This window comes from Rattus norvegicus, chromosome 15, assembly GCF_021556685.1.
Source record: "Rattus norvegicus strain SHRSP/BbbUtx chromosome 15, alternate assembly SHRSP_T2T, whole genome shotgun sequence".
Classification (NCBI taxonomy): domain Eukaryota; kingdom Metazoa; phylum Chordata; class Mammalia; order Rodentia; family Muridae; genus Rattus; species Rattus norvegicus.
In genome coordinates, this window is record NC_141548.1 from 272,501 (window position 1) to 294,909 (window position 22,409).

General features: G+C 45.0%; 1 protein-coding gene and 1 long non-coding RNA gene across 9 annotated transcripts in view; one reads left to right on the forward strand and one right to left on the reverse strand.

Annotated features, from left to right (window-relative positions):
- LOC148000663 (uncharacterized) overlaps window positions 1-14,298 on the forward strand; it is a 45,807-nt gene extending 31,509 nt beyond the window's left edge. For all 6 annotated transcript variants that reach the window (XR_015638592.1, XR_015638593.1, XR_015638594.1 and 3 more), the window contains one exon: window positions 13,431-14,298. The gene's annotated coding sequence lies outside the window, so the exon portion shown is untranslated. The remainder of the gene's footprint in view (window positions 1-13,430) is intronic.
- The window catches only part of LOC103693799 (uncharacterized), a 33,622-nt gene continuing 12,223 nt past the window's right edge, over window positions 1,011-22,409 (reverse strand). For 2 of the 3 annotated variants that reach the window (XR_015638596.1, XR_015638597.1), the window contains 3 exons: window positions 20,899-21,000; window positions 4,617-4,845; window positions 1,011-1,783 (listed from right to left, as the gene is read on the reverse strand). This is a non-coding gene — a long non-coding RNA (uncharacterized LOC103693799). Of the gene's footprint in view, window positions 1,784-4,616; window positions 4,846-20,898; window positions 21,001-21,177; window positions 21,293-22,409 lie in introns of all 3 variants that reach the window. The other variant, XR_015638595.1, reaches the window with a different exon arrangement.

The following is a 22,409-nucleotide window of genomic DNA, read 5'->3' on the forward strand; positions in this document are numbered from 1 at the left end:
AGTATCATGGAGATTTCTAACCAGAGGCTTAACATTGTTTTCTTTTTAGAACAATCTTGTACTGTACTTGTAAATTTATTCTTGGATGGGTTTCTTTTTAAATCCTTTTATTCTTACTACAAATGACATTTTTTTCTTCCGGAATATTTTCTTAATCCTCTGTGGTTTGTACAAGAATCTATTCAAATGCATTTTTTTCCTCCTAAAGTTTTTTTGGGCATATGATCAAATCATTTACAAATCATACTAAATTTGCTTCCTCTTTTCTAATACACTTTCCTCTTATTTTTTCCTTGTCTAATTGCATTGGCTTATGCCTCCAGATCAGTTTTTGACAGTGAAGCTGGTTGCTGTCAAACAGTTTCAGTGAAGGTGGGAGAGATTGCTACAGGAGTCTTCTGGGGGAAATGCCGAGGCCCTAGCCAGGAAGGTCTTCTCTAGGAGCTGGGGAGATGGCTCAACAGTTAGGAACACTTGTAGAGGACCCAGGTTGGGTTGTTGAAACCCATAAGATAATTTGGTTACCTCTAACTCTAGTTCCCAGGGATCTGATGTCCTCTTATGGCCTCTGTGGGTAGTGTATGGCTTACCATTCAAGTAATATTCATACACATAAAATAAATACTGTTTTAAAATTTAGTTTTTTGTATATGATTTTGCCTGTATGCATCTATGAGATCCATGTATGTAAAGTGTCAGCAGAAGCCAGATGGTGGTGTCAGACCCCCTAGAACTGGATTTGCAGATAGCTGTGAGCTACCGTGTGAGTACTGGAATTGAACCTGGGTCCTCCAGAAGAGCAGCCAGTGCTTTTAACCACTAATCCATATCCTCAGCAAACACCTTTTGAACAGGTTTTTCCTGAACTCTCATCTTGTTTGCCACATCATCTGTGACCCTCACCTGCAGTTACCAAGTGTGTCCTTAAGCTTGCATCCAAGAGTCCGACTGACTGAAGGTTAAACTTCTCTAAAGATTTGTATCTGTACTGAACATAGCTAGACATTTTCTTGACTTTTCACTTTTACAGCATTCATGTGTCTGGGTACAATAAATGCTCTAGATGCAAGTTCAAACATACAGGTTCTGTTCACACACACTCCTCACCTTGTTATGGGATACATCACCCAAGGTTCTGATGTTCACAGGAAGTTCTGATCAATGGCAGGCCCTTCATGAACACTGAGGGATGACTGTCTCTCTTCTTCACTGTATTAACTACATATCCCATGACATTATCAATATCCACTTCCCTGACCCACGATGGAAATGCTGTAAGCTCTTCCATGGCAGAGCCCTACCCTCTCCCTCTGCTGTTTTCCTGAGCCTATGCTTGGCCTGTCAGACAGGGTCAGTGAAAGGACAGGCTCACAGATCTCCTCAGACTGCCTCATTTGGAAGGCACTCTTTGCAATACCTGCCCATCACCTTTCACAGTGATTCCTGTTAAAAACTGTCTTCTGTCATCTCAGGACCCTCACCCTTTCATCCAGACCCCTGTCACTATGCCTCTCCACCTTTGTCACTAAGTGCATATGGAAAAGGAAGTCAGGAGAGGTTGAGAGACTGGCTCAGCTCATGAATGGCAGAGTTGGATTGCACCACTGGCTTAAGGTTCCTTCCACTGGGCTGTGCTTCTTCTTAGTTGATTGTTCCTCAGAGCAGCAGCTGTGAAGATTTTCCACTTTGGTAATGGACCATGACTTCTCTTCAGAGATGCTGGCTGAGGAGCAAAGAGGAGAGACATCTTGTCCCCAGAAGATGCTTTTAACTTCGCTCTTGCCTGCAAAGGGTAGACTATGTTAAAGCTGGTAGGTAAGGCAGGGAGGGCTTCCAGTGGCAAGGTGATAGTGTGACAGAGACAGAACGTGCAGCAAGTAGCCTGGAATGCAGGCCTCCACTGCTGGTGCCTCTGGAAACATCCGTACTGATTTGGTGACATTGTAGAGAATGTCTCTGACCCGGCACACTGCTCACTGGGTACTAGGTAACCCTCCCCGTACACACAGCTCTGTTGTAGCCGTTTGGTCGTTCTAAGAGAGATTAAGGGACTATCTCAGACTATCTCTTCAGGAGTATGTGTCCTCAAGAGAAAATTAACAGCCCCTACTGTATACTCCACCCCCCACCCCCAGCCCCACACCATCATTTCAGTTGCTCTCTAGCCTATGGCACAAGTTGGCTCTAATGACCATCAGAAATGGAGCCTCAGAGATGTAGGGGATTACAAGGTCCTTCCTGTGTGTAGTGTCAGGATTTGGGGTTCCAAACTAGAGATTCTGATGCCCATGCTCCCTGTGGTTTTCATGTTAAATACAACAGGGTGCTAGTCCAGGGTGGCATCTGGATTCTAACAGAACAAAATGAGAAAAGTTTAGTCCCCACCCCCGAGGTTAATGGGAATAGAAGAGGTGTTAGGTGTTAGGAAAGGCACCAGAAAGAGAGCTAGTTCACCAAGGAAAGGGTAAACAGTTTTGTCTGGCTGTAAGGAGAGATGAAAGGGATTAAACCAAGGCTCTGCTTTAAGGCTAGCTCCTGAGTCAGCAACACTGAAGGCCGTGCTCCTTGAGGGGTGACCTTGGCAAATGATGATGCCAATAAAATCTAGCTTACATGTCACCAGCTACTCAGGGCCAGGCTGGATTCTGATCTTACAGAACTTTTTTTTTTTTAAAGATTTATTTATTTATTATATAGAAGTATACTGTAGCTGTCTTCAGATACACCAGAAGAGGGCATCAGATCTCTTTACAGATGGTTGTGAGCCACCATGTGGTTGCTGGGAATTGAACTCATGACCTCTGGAAGAGCAGTCGGGTGCTCTTAACTGCTGAGCCATCTCTCCAGCCCCCAGAACTTTTCATTAACTAGCATTTACCCTCTACTCTTACTCCCCAGCCTACTTCTTCCCCTAGACATTGTCAAGCTTATGCCCTATTCTGACTCCTTGTGTACCTCTGCAGGTTTATGTGTCCTTAGATGTTCCCAGAGACTAACAAATGGTTTGTGAAGGGGAGTTCATTAATGTGGACATCTGGCAAGAGGGTCTCCTAGGATCCTAGAAATCTGCAGGTCCAGGAAGATACAGGGAGAGCCCTACTGGTGGCTTTGAGTTTCCTTGGTCCTGGTATAGGACCTTCCTGTTCCACTAACTCCTCTAAAGGGAGCTGAATGGAGTGACCACCCTGCATCACCCTCTTGCATGCTTCAATGTCACTATCAGACTGGAAAATCTTGCAGGGCTCTGACTTTCCAAAGACTCTGGATGCCTTCCATCCCTATCTCCATCAGTAGCTCTTTAACACGCAATCCAATATCCTGGTGAATGTCACTGTGAAACTGAACCTGGTGTCAGCCGCCTGGCCCTAATCCCTGCCAGTCTCCTGCCCTGCTCAGAGCTTACGCAGCACTGGCCTCCTGTGGCTAGATCTGAAACTGACTTGGCCTGAAGGTAGCAGTTCATACCTACCAAGGGATGAAAGGGCTAAATGAGAAACTGCTGCCCTTAGGAATCTGGATCCTTTTAAACGAGGTGACAAGTGATCTATAAACTACACACAGGCCTTGGAGAAGGTGAAACCCCTGACAGGAATGGGCCCTGCCAAACTGAAAGTCGGAGCTGAAGATTATAGAACGATAATGTTGGAGTTAGCTACCCTCAAGTTTTCTGAGGTCAAGGGTAGCAGGAACTCCCTAACTGCATCCCCTTACCTTTAACTCATATATGCTCTGACCCATGAAGGCACATGTGTAGCCTAGAGGTTGACATCAGGGTGTCTCCTGTTCTCATTTCCAGGGTCTTTCACTGAACCTGAGCCTCCTCTTTTCAGCTGGATTTGCTGGATTTGCTGGTCAGTGAGCCTCTTACCCCTTTGTATCCACCTGTCTCTCTCCCCTCAATGGTGGAGTCACAGGAAAACCACATGCCTGGCTTTTTCTGTGGGCACTGGGGTTCTGAGTTCAGGTCCTCATGCTTGTTCATCAGACACTTACCTTATCTGCCAAGACATCTCCCCCAGCTTCTGCTCAAACCCACCCCAAAGAAAAAGAAGCTCACATAAGCGAAACGAAGCCCTATCACACTTACATACTTGTGTGTACACACCCTGAACACATGGACCTGCCCCTCACTTCTCCAGTCAACTTCCTTTTCACCTCTGAGACAGATGATGACCCTGTGAGACTATGCTTGTTGAGTAGTTTATCCAAAGGGACAGGGTTCTGATAGATGGCCATCGCCCTTGACCTGACCTTCAGAAGAACTTCAGTTAACACCTGCTGTCATGTTACACACAGCCTGAGAAACCAAAAATAGTACTACTTCTTGTCACCCAAAGAGTCTATTAATATGCAGGATCACCTCTACCTCTCCACTACTTTGCATCCCCCTTCCCCTTTGGACACTGGTGTTTTCTTTCCTCTTCTGTCTCCCCACCTCTCCCCCTCCTTCCTCTCCCCTTCCTCTTTCACACCATCATCATCTTCATCTTTTCCCTGAGTCCTCCCTCCTTCTCTTCTCCTTGTACTTATGAATATTCTTGTTGTGACTAAATGGCAGACAAGAAACAGTTTAAGGGAGGGAGCGAGGGAGGAAGGGAGGCTCTGCCTTGACTCACAATTCAGGGCTCGTCCCATCACACCCATGGGAAGGCAGCAGGGTCTTTCTCCCATCTGGACAGAGGAAGAACAAAGCTGGTGCTCCGCTCAAGGGGAAAATGGCTTTCTTCTTTTTAGTCAGCCTACAGACTGGTGCTGTTCACAGGCAGAGTAGGTCCTTCTTCCTTAGAAAGTCTTCTCTGGACACCATTGCAGACATGCTCAGAGGGGTGGGTGTGTCTCCCAAACCTAGACGAGCAGACAATGAGACCAAACCACCTCCCTCTTCTCCCTTACTTCTCTTCATTTTAATCCCCACTCCCTACTTTTCTCTCTTTTCTTCTCTACTTTGCTTCCTTCTTAAACTGAAGAATGCCAGTATTGCCCCTATTGTGCTCATGAGAGTCTTAGAGTCTAGAATTGGTCCTCATGTTGAAAGGCACTGAGACTCTCCCAAATCCTTCTTCTTCATTATCTTTTCTGTCTTTTCATTGTCTCTTTTTTTTTCTTGTTCATTCTCTTATTCTCTTGCTCAGAGAGCCTGTCATATGCTGCTCTCTTTTCAGTGTACCTGGAACATTCATAGGTGAGCACTCCCTTATTTCTCCCATTGCTATTTCTTTAGCTCATTTTTTCCCCTGTGTGCACTGACCTCTTCTTTCTAAGGGGGAGTATGTATATTCCCAAGAACTGGTTCTTCTTTCTTGCCTTCCTGGGACACATATTTTAGGCTTGGAATACACATAGGTGCTCAGGAAATGCTTAACCAATACTTTGCTGAGAATTTTGGGTTTAAGAAGTAATTTCTAATTGATTTAAAAAAAGAAATATGAAGAAAGTGAAACAAAAAATGTAAGCAGGAGGCATTGGGATATAGGTTAAGTGTTGATAGAAAGTTCTGCTTGAATGTGCATGTGTATATGTATATGGTATGGTGTGATGTGTATGTGTGTGTATGTATGTATGGTTTCTGTGTGTGTTATATGCATTGTGTGTGTTATGTGGTGTATATATGTATGTGTTTTGTAGTGTATGTATGAGAAGGATATGTGTTTCTATGTGTGGTGTATGTGTTTGAGGTGTGTATATGATAGATACACATGTGTGTGTGCTCTTGGAAGTATACATGTGGTTCTTTGGATCCAAGGAAAAGTTAGACTCATTAAACTGTTTGCCAACCACCTGTGTGTAGGCATGTCTACACAGTCCTTAAATCACCCTCATTTGGAATGTCCCTTTTTTGAACAGTAACAAGCCTACAGTAATGATGGAGCCGAGGCCAGAATGCTAATGAGCTATGCTGAAGAAATGATTCGAGAGCATCTTGCAGACTGTAATTAACACATGGCCTCTATTATATCCTATCAGAGTCCTATCTGCTTGCTGACTAGTAATCCCCCCCAAATAATCACGCATCTTTCAACATCTCCACATGAGGGCTAATTGCAAAGAGTTCCTGCCTAGAAAGGCCACTTGGAGCAATTTGGGGACAATTAAATGGGCACAAGCAGCCACTGAGCACAGTTACCTGGTCTTGAACACATAGTGAGTGAAATGTGGCACAGGAATGAAGCTTGGAGCCACTTTTCAGGCTGCACCTGCTCATTGTCCATTTACATAACAATCCTACGGCCACTGTAGATGCAGGGGAATTGGATATGCAGATCTGAATTGGTCAGAATTGGAGGGGTGGCCAGGGCCAGCTCTGGGTAAAGCTGTCTTTGGTGTGTAGCTTGTGTACTTAGCTTTGGCTCTGCTCTATGTCTTCACTTACTGCACTGGCTCTCTCTACTTTGCTTCCTTCTTAAATTGAAGAATGACATAGTTTTGTCACTATTGTGTTTGTGAGAGTCTTAGAATCTAGAATTGGTCCTCATGTTGAAAGGCTCAAGTAGAGACCCTCCAATGTTCTTACCATCTATACAGAAGGCCAGCCAGGGTCCCTGCTAGGCTTGGCTGCTCAGGGCCCTGACAGAAACCTGAGAAATTAATTGAACTTCTGTTGGGCAATTCTCCGCCCAGGCAATTCTCCAGCCCCCTGTGGCTTTCACATTTGTCTTGGAAGAGGACCAAGCAGGAGGAGAGTTTGACCAAAATAGGTAGAACTGAATCATAAGAGCCAACCAGGGCAGACACTACAGTTCAAGAGAAAAAGTCAGGTGGGTGGGGGAGAAATTGCAGATCATCAGTGAAGAACAGCTTTGCTAGGAAGCATGCATAGCCACACCCTAGGAGAGGACAACTGGTAGCCATACATAACACTTCACAGGGAGATGAGCTTGGGTATCTATCCATACACTGTAAAGACATTTCCTTTCCCACCCCAGAGAGGGCCACTTGGATCTCTGCTGGGAGGCAGAAATAACCAGGCCATAGAACCAGGCCCTGCGTCTTCCATCCAACAAACAGGGGGCATAGGGAGACAGTGATTAGCATTATGTTCAGCACTATATGGTGGTCCTCTGAGAAGGGAGTACCAGTGGCACCATGTCTTTCTTCCTCAGTGTTTTGCTTTGGGTATCAAAGAGGTGTCAGTAACTCCTACCCCTAACTCATGAAATTGCTGTAAGGCTATCCAGTAGAGGGTGTGAGGAGGAATGGCAATTGCTCTAGGGTGGTTTGGGCATGTACAGAACAGTAAAAGGATAGATGCTACAGGATAGAGAGTTTCTCAGTAGAAATGAATGCATATACACTTAGGAAATTCAACTGCTAAGTTGTAGTACTGAGTGCAGACTTAATTAGCTCTGAAAAGAAGCAAACAAACAACAAACTCACATCAATAGATCTAATTGGGGTCAATAGAAGGGAACTGCCAAAATACTAAGCAGGGCAAAGGTAAGGGTCAGCACTGTTGACCTCTGTCAGTTAGTTTTTGGTGAAGGTGCCATGGCTCTCTTATAGTCTTTGAGGACACACACAGATATGGAAAGGGAGTGGTACCATATTTACTGCCCTCTATATTCAGTCTATTATACAATGACCCTTTGCTCTGTTCTCTTAAACCACTAAATTGTCGTAGAAAATGGGCAGGAATCATTCTGTTCCAGGGTGAAACTTGGCCCCCGGAACCTGGATGCCAAAGTCTCCATATCATAGTGTGACTCATGACCCATAGGTGCAGAAGATCACTGTCGGTGGGCATTGTGACGCCTCCTTCATACCCTACTTGTGTGGGTCTTTGTGGAGTGAAGCAAGACTCCTGATGATTTTACCATAGAACCCTACAAGGCCCTGGAATCCCTTGAGATAACCTGGAAATAGTCCAGCTGATACCCACAAGCATCATTGTTCAGGACAGAGATCTGAGGAACTCTTCCCCTGAGTCTCTGACCTGAGCACTTGCTCATTTCTCATTCTATCCTGCAAGTCAAGGCCCATCAATGTCTGCTTGCCCCTCACCTACATTCCATCTAATCTCCAGGGGAAAGGTACTGCCCTCTCCCTGCACCCCTTATTTCCACTTATCAAAATACTTGGTGAGTGTCTAGGAGTCAGGTTTCATGAAGGATGATAGGATAGTCACATGGGAGGAGAGGAAACACCAGGATGTGGCTGGTGTGTGTGTAGCTGGAAGAGCACCTGGGGGTGGCAAGCAATAGAATTACAACCCACAGACGGGAACTGAAGGAGGGCAGCTTCTAGGTCAGGATAAAGACACAAACAACTTCAATGTTAGGAATCAAGCAGCCTTTCAAATATCTGTCTCTAGACTCTGTTGCCCACAGCACGGCCGCCACGGCCTTCACCACCTGCTGTAGTATCTCTGAGCACCTGCTCTCTCTAATCATCCTCACTGTCTCTATCAGTGTCCTGTCCACTTACAGACACCTCATTCTCTCTCCCAAGCCCATTCCTCCCATCCTCCACTGCTGTAGTTTGTGAGTTCCAGGAGCTTAAGGAAAAGAACCTTCACAAGACATTAAGGTCCGAGGAGAGGGCACTCAGGGTGAAGGTGTACGTAATGAACTCCTGGACTTAAAAGATAAAGGATTTTCTGGTTACAAAAATAAATCCCCATGCTATATCTGCCATCTAGACTCATGCTTAGCCAAGGAAGAGGATAAAATAAATTATTTGGTCCCACAGTGCCTTCTGAATGCCTTGGCCCCACACAGCATGAGATAGCCCACCACTAGTTCACTTCCATCATCCTTTGCCAGCCCACACAGAAAGCTATATATAGAGAGGGGAGCCATTCTCAAGTTTATGTGAAACTGCATTTCCCCTTCCTCTTTCAGGAGACTTTTTTTCCTCCAAGCCTGATATCTCATCCTTCAATGGAAGTCTTTGTTCTTACTGAATGATTGTTATGGTTCAGAGTGCAAGTTGGGGGCATGGGAGGAAGAATATCAGAAGGTTATGTTCCCTTTTAGTTCCGCTACCTGAGCACACGGCAGTATAAATCAGAGTGGGCTGGGGGTGGGGAGCAATGGCCAATGAGTCCTGAGTCTTATCCTGGGAAGGTGTAAACAGTCAGAAAGAAGATGGGGACAATGGCTCAACAATGCTGCAAATACGCCTGCTGCTATTGAGTCACATCAGTTTAAAATGCTGAAGACAAAAGGAAAGCGGTGAAACAGTGGCAAAAGTTAGCATCTGTTGACATGAAGGGAGGTGGTTAGTGGAAACAACAATGAAGAATCTTCAGATTGCTTCCTTAGATGGTGCTTGGTGGAGTGCCAAGGATATTAGCTTGCTTTTCGGTCTCTGATGAATGCCATGACTGTAAGCAATTTGGGAAATGAAAGGTTTCTTTGGGTTGCAAGAGCCAATCATAGTCCGCCATGAAAGGAGCCCTGACAACTGCTGGGAGAGAGGAACTGAGACCATGAAAGAGTACTTCCTACTAGCTTGCTCAGCTTACTTTCTTACACAACTCAGGACTACTTGCCTAGGTATGGTGCGGCCCACAGTGGTCTGGGCCCTCCCACAATCGTTAAGAAAGGAAATGCTCCACAGACTTGCCTACAGGTAATCTGATGGAGGTACTCCCTCAGTTAGAGTTCTTTCTTCCCGTGTAACTGTAGCTTTTGTCATGCTACCCAGCACTGGCACCATCCTAAAGGATATTGGTCAGCAATTCTGACCAGGGCCACAGGTGCTCAGGTGCTTTGACTTAATGGCTACATTTCTGAAAATTTACTCATTTGCCTTTATATGTACAAAATGGCAATGACATTGTAGTAATGCCAGGAACAATAGAAGACTGTCTTTGGAAAGACCCTGGGTGTTTATATAGGAGAAGCTGTTAAAATGCAACAGTGCTATTCTATATGATGTAACTGTGTGTTTATGAGAGAAAGGGAGGGAAGGAAGGGGAAAGTGGGAAGTAGGAGGGTAGAAGTGAAAGACTTCCTGTACTAATCTTCAAAAGTCTCCAGTAGGATCTGCAATAGTAAGAGTTATATAGCAAAAAAACAGCAAAGAGTAAAATCATGTGAGCAGAAGAGAGACACATTGGACATGTTCGTCTGCAGAAAGGAATGCTGGAAGATAGGAAGGGAGTGAAGGCAGCAGGCACATGCTCTGGGCTCTTCTATCCATACTAATCTCCAAAAGCAGATTTTACAGGGGAACTTGTTTTTGTTTGTTTTATAGTTGACAGAACTTCTCTGACTTGACAAGGACATTTTTCAGGAATGCACACCCCTTTCGGAGTTGTCTTCTCCATTGTAGCATTCTTGGAAAAGCAGAGTGCCCCAACAGCAGCCTGTCCGCCACAGGCTTTGTGAGCATTCTATTTTCATGAGGTGTTTATGCTAATTTTCTAAAATATCTGGATAAGTGTATGATTAGGGCACAGTGCAGCTTGTGGTTGCTCTAATCCCTCCTCAAATACCCGACCGTTATCATGCTGGCTCCAATACCCTGCACAAGGCCCAGAAGATGGTGTTACAGAATACATCTGTAAACATGGTAATGATTTAATAATAATTCAGCATGAAATGTTTCAAATATGTGTGTGTGCATGTGTGTGTGTGTGTGCGCGCGCGCGTGCGCCTGTATGCGGCATTTTTTGTGTTTGATGATCTCAGAGCCAGGCCCTCAAAACTGCAACTAGAGTTGGGTAATTACATAATCCCAGAGGTGGCTCCACAGTCCAATAAAAATTTGGTCATAAAAATAATTAGATTGCAGGCTATTTAAAAATGTGGTCCCAAGGGCACAGTCGCAGACTATTTTCTGACTGCCTTCAGAGGGAGGATTTCAAGTTGAGAACAAGCTGAGAAGAAAAAAAGTTTTAAATTTAGGGATAGAGACAGCAAAATCAATGTCTAGGACATAAGCCTATTACAGATGCGGTTTATAGGAAGAGGCAAACCTTTCTCTAAAGATTCTGTGGGGCTGTGTTCTTCAGTGGGTGCATGCTTCCCTAGTGGAGCCCTTGCTGGAGACTTGTCTCTCACACAGTTTACACATGTGACCAGAGAGCAGGGCACCTGGCAAGCTAATGATTCCCTCAAGAGGAAAGTTATGGGATGTCTTCTGGAAGCTGAAGGGCCAGTTTGTTTCAGGACAAATGTTCCTATTGTGCTGCATGGCCTTCACCTCAGCCAATTTCTTACAGCTGGTCTGGCACAGGTGTAGCTTTAAGGGTAGGAAAAAAGGGTATTTATCTGTTTGGGCCAAAGTCAGCAGCTGAAGTAGCCTGAAATGCCGTCTTTCCTTGGAGCAGAACTCTTCCCCTCCCCAGGATGAGGATGAAAAATCACAGCCCGGCCAGGTACTCTAAATCAAGTCTCCTGTAAGGAAGAAACTTCCTGATGAGATTTGTCCGTGGGCAAGTTGGCTTTTCCTCTTGGTGACAGATATCTTAAGACTCAACGATGTGTTCTACAAAGATGTCAACGGTAACTCTGTAATAGGACCAATCAACTCTTTTTCTTTCTCCATCCTCCCTGGACACCAAATATTTCAGCCTCTAGAAGCCAAAATGTGTATTGATTTTTTTTTCCCTTATAACAACCAGATCTCCAACACTAACTGAGTGTGCTGTGGTTCAATTCAGTTCTGACACTGTTTGGAATCTGCCGGGTCAGTCCTGTCCTCCAGAATGGCCCTGCTTCAGATACCAGTTGCTCGATCCCTGTTATGACCTCTGTCCAGCTGACTGGCTACAGATTTGGAGGTTCCAAAGTCCCTCTGTGAGTTCAGTACTTTTCTAGACACCTCACAGAATTCAGGGATGTACTTTCTAGTTTTCCACTTACTATAAAGGACCTTGATATATGGAACAAAAGGAAAAAGAATGAAAGAAAAAAGGAAGGAAGGAAGAATCCTGGAAGATGTGCATGGAAAGATAAGACGTGGGGATTGGGACATGAGGCAGGTGGTTGCAGAGTCCCCCACAATAGAAATGCCACCTGCCAGTCACTTCCTAGTGCTCAGCAATGTGGAAGCTCTGTGAACCCAGAGGCCTCATGAGATAGGCACGAGTGGTTAAACCACTGCACATGGAGACCCAGCAGAGCCCTAGCTTCTTCCTGGAGGTCAGGGAGTAGAGTTGAAACTGCTCACCTTCTAACTACAAGGTCATTCCCCTTGGCCATCAGCCAGCCGCTAAAGCTTCCAGGGTTCATTTCATTTGCATACACAAGGGCTTCATTTTGGAGAAGGTGGAATAGGAGCCAGGAAACCACTTTGGGAATGAAATATCCATTTCTTATTGTCAACAACATTCTCAAAGGCTATGATGGGGACAGGAAGGACTCTGATTAAACCAGACATTCTATCAGCATATTCCATTGGGGATTTTCACCAGAAGCATGGGGAGTTCCTGTTCTGGTCTGTCACTAAGGCTCAGAGAGCCCCCAGGGTAGAGGACATGGTTCCTATTGGCCTGTGCCATGGCCATTTCTCTTTCCTATGGCAACTTCCAGCAAACCCCTCAGCACAGCGTTGAGCCTGTGACATCAAGATTCTTGATCTTGTTCCCCTCTAGCTCCTGGAATTTCTTTCAGGGAGTATGCCTCTTAAAGATGGGAAGTGAAACGACTATGAAGACAAGAAAATGCTTATGGGCTTGCAAGAGAATCTCAGCGATCATTTCCGATTGCGGCAGTGCTTGGTAACACCTCCAAGTTCTTCCTTGTGTCCCACTGCGGGCTAACCAGATATGTCAAATCCCACAAAGACTGCTGGTTGTGCTGCTTCCCGGGAATGCCGATCATCTGTGTTTCTTAGTTTGGGACCAGGAATGCAGAGCTGGGTTCCACAAGCATAAATGGCAGATGAATTCAAATGGCTTGGGGAACCAAAGAGTGTTCTCTCTGGGTCTGAGCCGACCTCTCCCAGTTCCTTCTGCTCGTCCAGTGCAGCTGCACTGCCACTGCAGCAGAGAAGGCAGAAGCTGCTGGGAACAGCCCAAGGATACATAGCAGTGGTGGTCTCCTACCACTTCTCCTCCCAGAACTGCCCCATGCACCCCTCCCCCTTGTCTTCAGAAAAGGGCAGAGCTCCTATGCATATCTACCAAACACAACACATTCTGTGGCAGTAAGTCAGGCACTTCCCCTTGTACTAAGGCTCAAAAAGGTAGCCCAGTATGAGGACAAAGGTCTCAAAAGCCAACAAAAGAGTCTGTCAGAGACAGCCCCTACTCCCACTGTTGGGAGTCCCACAAGGAGACAAAGCTACACTCCTGTAACCTCTGTGCAGCGGACCAATGTCAGACCCACGCAGGCAGGCGGATTGTTGGTTCAGTCTCTGTGAGCCCCTGTGAGCCCAGGTTTTCTTGGTTCTGTGGGTTTTCTGGTGATGTCCTTGGGAAGGGGCGGGTTCCTATGGCTTTGAATGTTGCTTAGCAATGCATCTCTGCTTCTTCCCGCCAGATCGCCCAGCAGCACCAACAACCTGGTATGCAAAAAGATCTTACACCGCGCCAGGTTGAACCCCGGCTGAGAACCACTGCTTTGGCGAGGTTCTGATGGGATGACCACGTGTGTTGCTGAACAGGAATTTAGCCTTTACCCTTGGCCCTTCTACCGCACAGGCTTTCTTCCTCCCTGTCCTTTGTCATAAGTCTCACCTTCCTTCCACTGAGACTTTCTCTCCTGAAGCCCCTCCCTTTCATGTCCTCTCTTGCTGATGCTCCTCTGCGTCTTTGCTCCACCTCAGCATCCACAGGAGCTTGACCTGAAGCCTCAACTGATGAATCTGTTTTAGGCTTCTAAGGATCCAGGACAAAACTTCACTCTAGCAAGCATTCCCAGGGACCAATTCAGTCCATGGCGTATAGCTATACCAGGTGGCATTTCTTAATTGGTCCTGAACAGGAGACCTACATAGCTAAAAGCAGACTACTGAACATGTGCTCTCTGAAGGGCTGACACATCCTGGCTACTTAAGATGGCTGAATATGAACCAGCCTCAATCTTTCTGAACTGATCAGGAAAAAAAGAAAGGCCTTGGGCTAGGAAGATGCCTCAGTGGGGAAAGTACTTACTGTACAAGCAGGAGGACTTGAAACGGAATCTCTAGCATCCATGTGGAAACTGAGCATCATAACCAGACATCTGTAACCCCAGGGCTCAGGGGTGGGCAGAGAAAAGTATATCTTGGGGGCTTGCTCTTCAGACAGTCTAGCAAAAATGCTGTGTTCCAGGTTTACTGAGAGACCTTGTCTCAAGAAATAAAAAATCCCTTCTTTACAAAAAGTCATTACTTTGTAAGCCAATTAAAAATATTATTTAAAATGTTTGAACAAAGGTACCTTGCATGAATGGATAATATTCTTCCCAAAAGCTTAAGGTTATTAAATGAAAATTCCAGTACCAGGCGTGGGATGCCTCTCTACAAGCTGTTGGTTAGGAAGGCCCCAAAGGTCCCTAAACCATTACAGTGTCCTGAGTTGCCACCAGAGAGAGCATGAGGTCTCACTGCTGAAGAGACCACATACTGTGGGTCACGAGCCATTAAATCAAGAGGGATCTGAGTTGGGAATTTTTTGCCTGTTGGCAAGCTTTCATAGTGCCAGAAGGTACTATACACAGCTGTGAATACAGGAAAGTCATTCGTTTTCATACCTAACTATGGACCACGTGAACTACAGAAATACTCAGCCTGGAAAGATGTACCCAGTGGTGTAATAGTGGTATGACTATCATGGGGGTAACTACCTGCTCTCTGATTAGATTGCAGTCTACTCTACAGGAGAGAACTCATGCCTGGTCTGTAAGCCTGGTCAAGATCTCAGTGGCTGGGGAGTGGGGTCATAGACTCTAGAAAAGAGCCTACTGCTGCTGTCTTGCCAAATGCCTTCTAAATACTTAGATTTATAGCCATAGATGGATGCTGATCTCAGCCTTCATCAGAGAAGCTTTCCCTGTGCAGAGACTCACAACTGTTCAGGGTATGAAACATAAGTGTCTGCAGAGTACTCGCTCAGTCCTAAACAGAGCATGTATCTCACCCCCTTCATCAAGGACCATTGTGGAAGAGCTCAGACTTTTCAGTAAGCGCCAGAGGATGCCCAGAGTGCTTTAGAGCAGCACCTTCTGACCACATTGCCATTGCATTTGGGAACCCACTGCAGCTGTGGTTACTTTCAACAGGATCTGCCTAAGATTAGGCACATTACCATTTTACCATGGATGGGGGAGGGGCCTATGGGGCCCCAGCCCTCACTGAGGACCTATGGACATTAATGGGAGTTGGGGTAGAGAGTATCATCTTCTGTAGTGGTGTAGCTATTGGTAAGATGCCAGTGTTCCAGGAAATAGCTCTCCACTCATGTTCATGCAAGCAGTCATAACTGAACCCAGGAGATTACAAAAATAAAGGGTTTCAGAGTAGTAGTTTGTTGGGAAGATTTCAGTGGGAGAGAAGGCGATGAAAAAGGATGGTAGGGAGTGAAAAAGACCAAAACTTAACGCACACTTAAAATCACTACAGGATTAAAAATTATATGTATATGTGTATGCTCATGTGTATATGCATATGCTATGTACACACACACACACACACACACACACACACACATGTACGTTAAATGGAAGGTTATTAGCTCTCAAGTTCATAACAACCTGTAAATACAGAGTGGAATCTTAACATCAGCCTCCATGTTGTCTCCACTGCTTCTCTCTCTAAATCTTTTCTCCCACCCATCTTTCCTGTTTGTCCAGTGACAGGCCTCATTCTATCTTGTACCTGCCTTCACCTGTGTAATGACATCATCCCAGAAATGACTATGAAACAAAATGGTCATTTTTCTCCACGTACTACAGTGACTGGAGCATCATTAATTTGTATCTTGAGAACTTGCTCTAATGAAGTTCTGAATTTGACATTTGTAGAAAGAATGCAGCATTTGAAGGGGGAATAAAAAAATGTGGCTTCCCACCAGTTCTGTTGTGTCAGGAGCAAGTCTCCTGACCTCTGAGACGTCATTTGTAAATGAGACCAGAAAAATCTCTTGCGGTCTTGAGAAATCTCTTTCTCCAGTAGAAGTGGCTCCTCCTTATACTACCAAAGACTGACTGTGGGTTTTGATTGTAACACACCATGTTCTAGCCTGGGAAGGCATTTGACCTATGCTGGGCCAGTGATCAAGCCTTTTGAATTCAGTGCAGGACTGGAAAGTGGGCATATATATAACTGTAGCATGGCCCAACAGAGTCTGTCATCGGGGTTTCTGTTAGGAGCAACTGGCATCTCTGTCTTGACTCATAACTCAGACTGACTGGAAACGGGTCTCTGCCATCCATAAAAATTACATAGAACACAGAGCACCTGCATGACAAGCTTTATTTTAGTGATAGCACCAAGAAGCAGCCAGCATTTCCATATGTTTGGGTTCTGTGTGTGCAGATTCGATCAACTATGCATTATTTTTTTTAAAAGGTATCTGTACCAAACGTGTACAGATATTTTTCTTGTCATTAGTCCCCAGACAATACCATACCCTACGACTGCTTAAATAGCACTAAGCATTGTGAATTAATTTGGAGAGGACTTAAAATAGGGTGTGCCGTATGCAAATACTATGCCATTTTATTTAAGGAATTGAGCATCTGTGAAGCTTGGTGTTCTAGGTGGATTTGGAACACAACCTCCGTGGATTCTGAGGGATGGCTATATATAGGAGAGCTGTCGTGATGTCTGCAATCTACATACTCAAACTATACACTTAAAGAAAACCCAGCGGGGTTGAGGAGATGACTTCGTGGGTAAAAGTGCTTGCTGCGAACGGCCAAGGATCCCAGTCTCCTGGAAAAGTCCGGTCTAGCTGCACACCTCTGTAACCCCATTGTAAGGGTTGGAGACAGGAGAATCTGAGTCTCACTGGTCAGCATAGAAAACACAGAAAGCTCTGGCATTACTGAGCTACCCTGTCTCAAGAGAATATGGTGGAGCGTAATAGAAGATACACAGTGTTCTCTTCTGGTCTCTCTGTGTAAGTAGGAACCTGTACCCCACAGGAGCATACATACATATAACACACACACACACACACACACACACACACACACACACACACACATGCACACGCACACACGCGCACATACACACACGGACAAAATAGCATACTGAGTCAAAAGGATTGTGAAATTTGAAAGTAGACTGTGGTGCACACCAAATCTCTAATTTACACAAAAAACAAACCCCCAAACAAACTACAAAACCCCACAAGGTGGTACAGTGAGGCAGAGCTACAGCCTAAGCTGACTTAGAACTTTGAGATGTGTTAGGCCCCTTCTCTTACTAGTGTCTTTGTTCATAAGATTTGTTCTTCTCTCAACAACTCCTCCTTCCCTACCCATCATTACGTTTGTCCATTCTATATCCTTGTGTGTGTGCACATGTGTGCACATATGTGTGGCATGTGTGTTTGTGTGAATGGTGTAAGTGTGTGTGGTATATGTACATGTTCATGTTTGTGTGTATGTATGTGCATATGATTTATGTGTGTGATATACATGTGCGCATGTGTGGTGTATTTGTGTGCATGTATGGTATATGTGAGTATTCATGTGCACACGTGTATGTGTGTGGTTTGTGTGTACATGTGCACATGTACATCTGTATATAGTATATATGTATGGTACAGGCATATGTGTGTGATGTGTGTGTGTGAGGGTGCCTGTGCATGTCTGTGGCATACTTGTATGTGTTTATGTGGTATATGGGCATATATATGTGGTTTGTGTGTGTGTGTGTGTGTGTGTGTGTGTGTGTGTGTGTGTGTATTTGTGAGTATGTGTGGAGGTCAGAGGTTAATGTTGGGTGTCTTCTTTTATGGATCTCCACCTTATCTTTTGAGACAGAGCCTCTTCATTCAGGTAGGCTCAGGCCAGTAAGCCTCTGGGTTGTCCCCCCCCCTCCCCTCAGCACCGGGGTTACATGCAGCCATGACTTTCTTTCATATGGTGCTGGAGGTCTGAGCTCTGCTACAGTAATTTTTTTTACCCACTGAGTCATTTCCCCAGCACCATAGATTCTTTTTGTAAAATTTTATTTATATGTTTATAAGTGTGTAAATTTATGTAGACCACATGCTTGTAGGTGCCATCAGAGACCAGAGGATCCCCTTGGAACTGAGGTTCCTAGCAACCGTGAGGGCTTCACGTGGGTGCTGGGAGTCTAACCCAGGTTCTCTGCAAGATCAGTAAGCATTCTTAGCTGAGGAGCCATAATTTCAGGCCTCTGCAGTCGGATTTTATTTCGACAGGATCTCGTCCTACAGCTCAGTCTAGTCTGGACCTCACTATGCAGCCCTGGCTGGCTTTGAACTCTTAGCAATCCTACTGCCTCAGCTTCCTAAGCTGCATGCACCACAACACCTAGTATTTCTCTATATTCCTGAAGTTTATCTGGTTTGATATGGAAATTCTGAAACTGCTTTCTCTTGATTCAAATTTGTCTGTTGTATCTCCCTCCCCTCCAGGCTCCTGCTTTCTACTTTTCTAGGTGCATAAGTTATATTTTTAGAAAACAGCCCAGTGCTGAGCAAGGCAATGCTAGGCAAACATTCCTTTGGGTTGGTGAGATGGATCCATTTGCATTTACTATAAATGCAGGGGAGTTTGACTGTATCTTAGCATTTTGTCTTACTTTGCTTTATTATACTTTACACTTTTTCTCCTCCCTCTTCTTTGCTCTCTTTAACATTTTTCTTTTCATTCCCTATAGATTTGGGAGCCATATGTTTCCTTTTTGTTATTGTTTCAGAAGGTACCTCCAAAATCTTAATATGTTGACTGACTTCATGATATTAACTCCATTCATAATTTAACCCTGATGTGACGCCCTCTGTCTAACAGGCTAGTGCTAACTAGCATGTTGGTTCAATTTTGCTTTGACATCACCCAGATCTTTCCTTAATATCATTGCTGTTTTAGAAGCCAGTGCCGATCCACGCTGCCTGTGGTCATCTGAGCTTTGCCCATCCAGGCTGTCTGTTCTTTGTTCCCTCTAGGTTCTGCTTTCTTCCTCCTGAAGTTTGTCTTTTGGACACTTCCTCATTTTTGCTCACTTCTCTTTATCTACAGATGCTTCATTTCAAGCCTGTGTTTAAAGCTCAGTGTAATTGAGCATAGATGTCTAGGTTGATGCAGGTTTTGCTCTGTCCTTTGAAGGGAAGTGCTATCTCTCTGCTTCTCTGGCCACGCCTCTCCCGCCACCTGTTATTGTCCTCATGCTGTCTTAATCGTCATTCCTTAGATTTTGTTTTGTTTTTGAAACAGGGTTTTACTATGCAACTGTGGCTAACCTGGAACTTGCAACATAGATCAGGTTGGCCTGAAACTCACACAGATCTGCCTGCCTCTGCTTGCTGGGTGCTGGATTAAGGGCACATGCTATTATACCCAACAAGGTAGTTCTGCTCTTACCATGTGTTGCGTTGTTAATTTTTTTTGAGACAGTCTCACTATGTTGCTTAGGCTGGCCTTTAGCTTACTACCCTCCTACCCCTGGGGTTACATGTATATGCCATCACATGGAGCTCTATAAGGTTCTTATTGATTTTGCCTAGAACTTGTGCCTAGAATTTACTGAAATCTTTTTTTTTTTCAGCTCTCAGCCACCATGCACACTGCTTCACTCCCTCTGTGGTCACCTCCGAGAACTGTCTGTGGTGTGTCCGGCGCTCCTCTCCTTACCATTTAGATTCTATTTGTGTTTCTCAGACTTATGCCTATTCAGCCAGTCACTGAAGGCCAACTGGGATCTAATATGCTAATTATCCTCCCCTGTGGCCATATTTTAAAAGTCTGTAATTCTTATTTGCCATTTTTTTCCAGTTATGGTTCTAAATAATTTTAACTGCTAGTTTTGTGGTCCTCATTATATTCTTGGTTTGCCACAAGTTAATGGCAATCCCAAACAATTTTGCTTTCTTTCTGTATCTAGACATTGGCTATTTCCCCACTGATGCAGGTTATTTCCCCATGGGCTTTTCATCTTGGATTGAATGTGTGTCCTCTCCATTTTTATTCATAGTAGTTTAATACGTGTTCATGCACACATCAGATGCCCAGGAGATACTTGTGTTTGTTGATGATACAACTGCAAAAAGACACCAGGTCTGTTGTGTAGCTTTTTGTTCTCAGTTCAAATTAAAGTGTTCCATCAAGGCTTAGGAAGTACACACAGCTTGTAAGTCTCATGGAGCCCTTGAATCCTAGAAGATACATGATCCCCTTTCTTAGGTTATACCTGCAGAGGCCATTGCTGAGGAGAGGACATTCTCTGAGCAGAGAAGCTGCCTGCAAGTCCTACAGAGAGCTCCAGGGACAAAGAGTCTTGGAGTGACCCCATGCTGGGGTGGTCATTTCAGTGATACAGCTCCCTCTGAGTCATCTCTGCTCCTGTAAGTGACACCACACCCACACCCCCTTAAGAATCCCTGGTAAACCCACTGGCTTACTAAGGGTGACTGAATAGATGTTTGCTCTAGTTGTCCTCAGCAAAAGTCACAGCTTGGTTTCTCTACCACATTTCGTGTGTGTGTGTGTGTGTGTGTGTGTGTGTGTGTGTGTGTGTGTGTGTGCGTGCGCGCGCGCGCTCGAGCTTTGAGAGTTTTTCACATAATAGATTTTGATCAGACTCACCCCAACCCTTCCCATCTGTACCATTCTGTACCATTTCTATCCTTACCTCCCTACCCACTCAACTCTGAGTCTTCTTGTTTTCTTTTCCTCTCAGTCAAGGTTTTGTTGCCCAATGCTCTTGGGAGTAGGGTGGATGGAGAGTCCTTGACCTACCAGGGGTCACATCATCAGAGAAAAATGACTCTCCCTTTCCCAGATGCTAGTAAATGTCAGTAAGTCCTTAGCTAGGGTAAAGCTTTCTACTTACCTCCTCCATTCTGTGCTGGGGTTGTCTGGCTTGAGCTTGCTCGGGTGTTTTGCATGCTGTCAAAGTCGCTGTGAGTTCATAGGTGCATCTGCATCATTGTATCTGGAAAGCAGCATCCTTGAAGTTAGCCACCACCTCTGGCTCTTATAATATCTCTGACCCTTCTTCTAGGAAGATTCACAGTGATGTACTGAACTCTGGGAATAGCAGTGAGTCACTAGGATTCATTTTAATGCTATATCCATTTAGCAAAATGATAATAATAGGCCTATATCCTACCTAGATGTAGGTTCATAGCCCTATCACAGTGCCAGGCATGGGCTTCATATCATGGAGCAGGACTTTGCCTTTGGTTTGATTCTGTAGGAATCTCTATACACAAAAGCTGGATGGCCTGGGAAGAAAAGAAGGGAGAGAACTTTCAGGAAAAGGGGACAAAAGAATCTCAAAAGCCCAAGAGGCCCTTGGTCCTGTCAAGGCTCAATGCTCCAGTGTAGGGAAATGTCAGGGCAGGGAGGTGGGAGGGAGTGGGTGGGTGGATAAATGGGTCGGGGGAGCACCCTTGGAGAAGCAGTGGGGGGGATGTGATAGCAGGTTTCTTGAGGGGAAACTAGGAAAGGGGATAACATTTGAAATATAAATAAAAAAATCCAATAAAAGAAAAAAAAAACCCTCAAAAGCCTGTAGTCACAGAAGAGAAAAACAATACTGAGCAAAGGTATGTGGGTGAAGAATGCCACTCGTGAGGTGACCCTCTATGATCTGTGGGTAGAAGGTACCACTCCCCTGCATGTACCACACAGTGGAAATGCAGGGCTTGTGGCAACAGGTTTCGAGAACCACTGTTCTGCTTTTACTGCAGTGGTCAAGGGCAGTGAAAGGCCAACACCTACCATGTACCGACCGCCATACTGAGAGCTATACCTGGGTTCTTCTATCTGATCCTCACCCTAGTGTCTCAAGGAGGCCATCTTATTGTCCCTGCTCTGAAGAGGACATTGAAATGTGAGGAAGCAAGAAACTCAATCCATACCCTATAGCTAGAGAGAGGAGCAGCAATGCCATCTGAATGGAGTTGTGTGCAGAAACGCATAGGCTTCAGTTGGGTCATGTATTTTACTTCAAGGAGCTTGGGGCTCCTTGCTATAGTGGGGACAGTAGGTGGGGACAGAAGACCCTGTTAGTACCAAGCCTGAGGAACAGTATAAGGGTATTTAATAAATCCATTCTTTCTTTTCTTTTCCTTCAGGTTGTCAAATGACCTCCAAGCTGCTTAGATACTCACCAGCAAGATGTCAGCCTTGTAGGCCTGAGTTCCATGTTGAGTTTATTTAGCTTGGGAACATATCCATGTCTCTGTCTCTGTCTCTGTCTCTTTCTGTCTCTCTGTCTTTCTCTCTCTCTCTATATCTCTATCTATCTATCTATCTATCTATCTATCTATCTATCTATCTATCTATCTATCTATAAAACATTTCAAATGTTATCCCCTTTCCTGGTTTCCTGTCCAT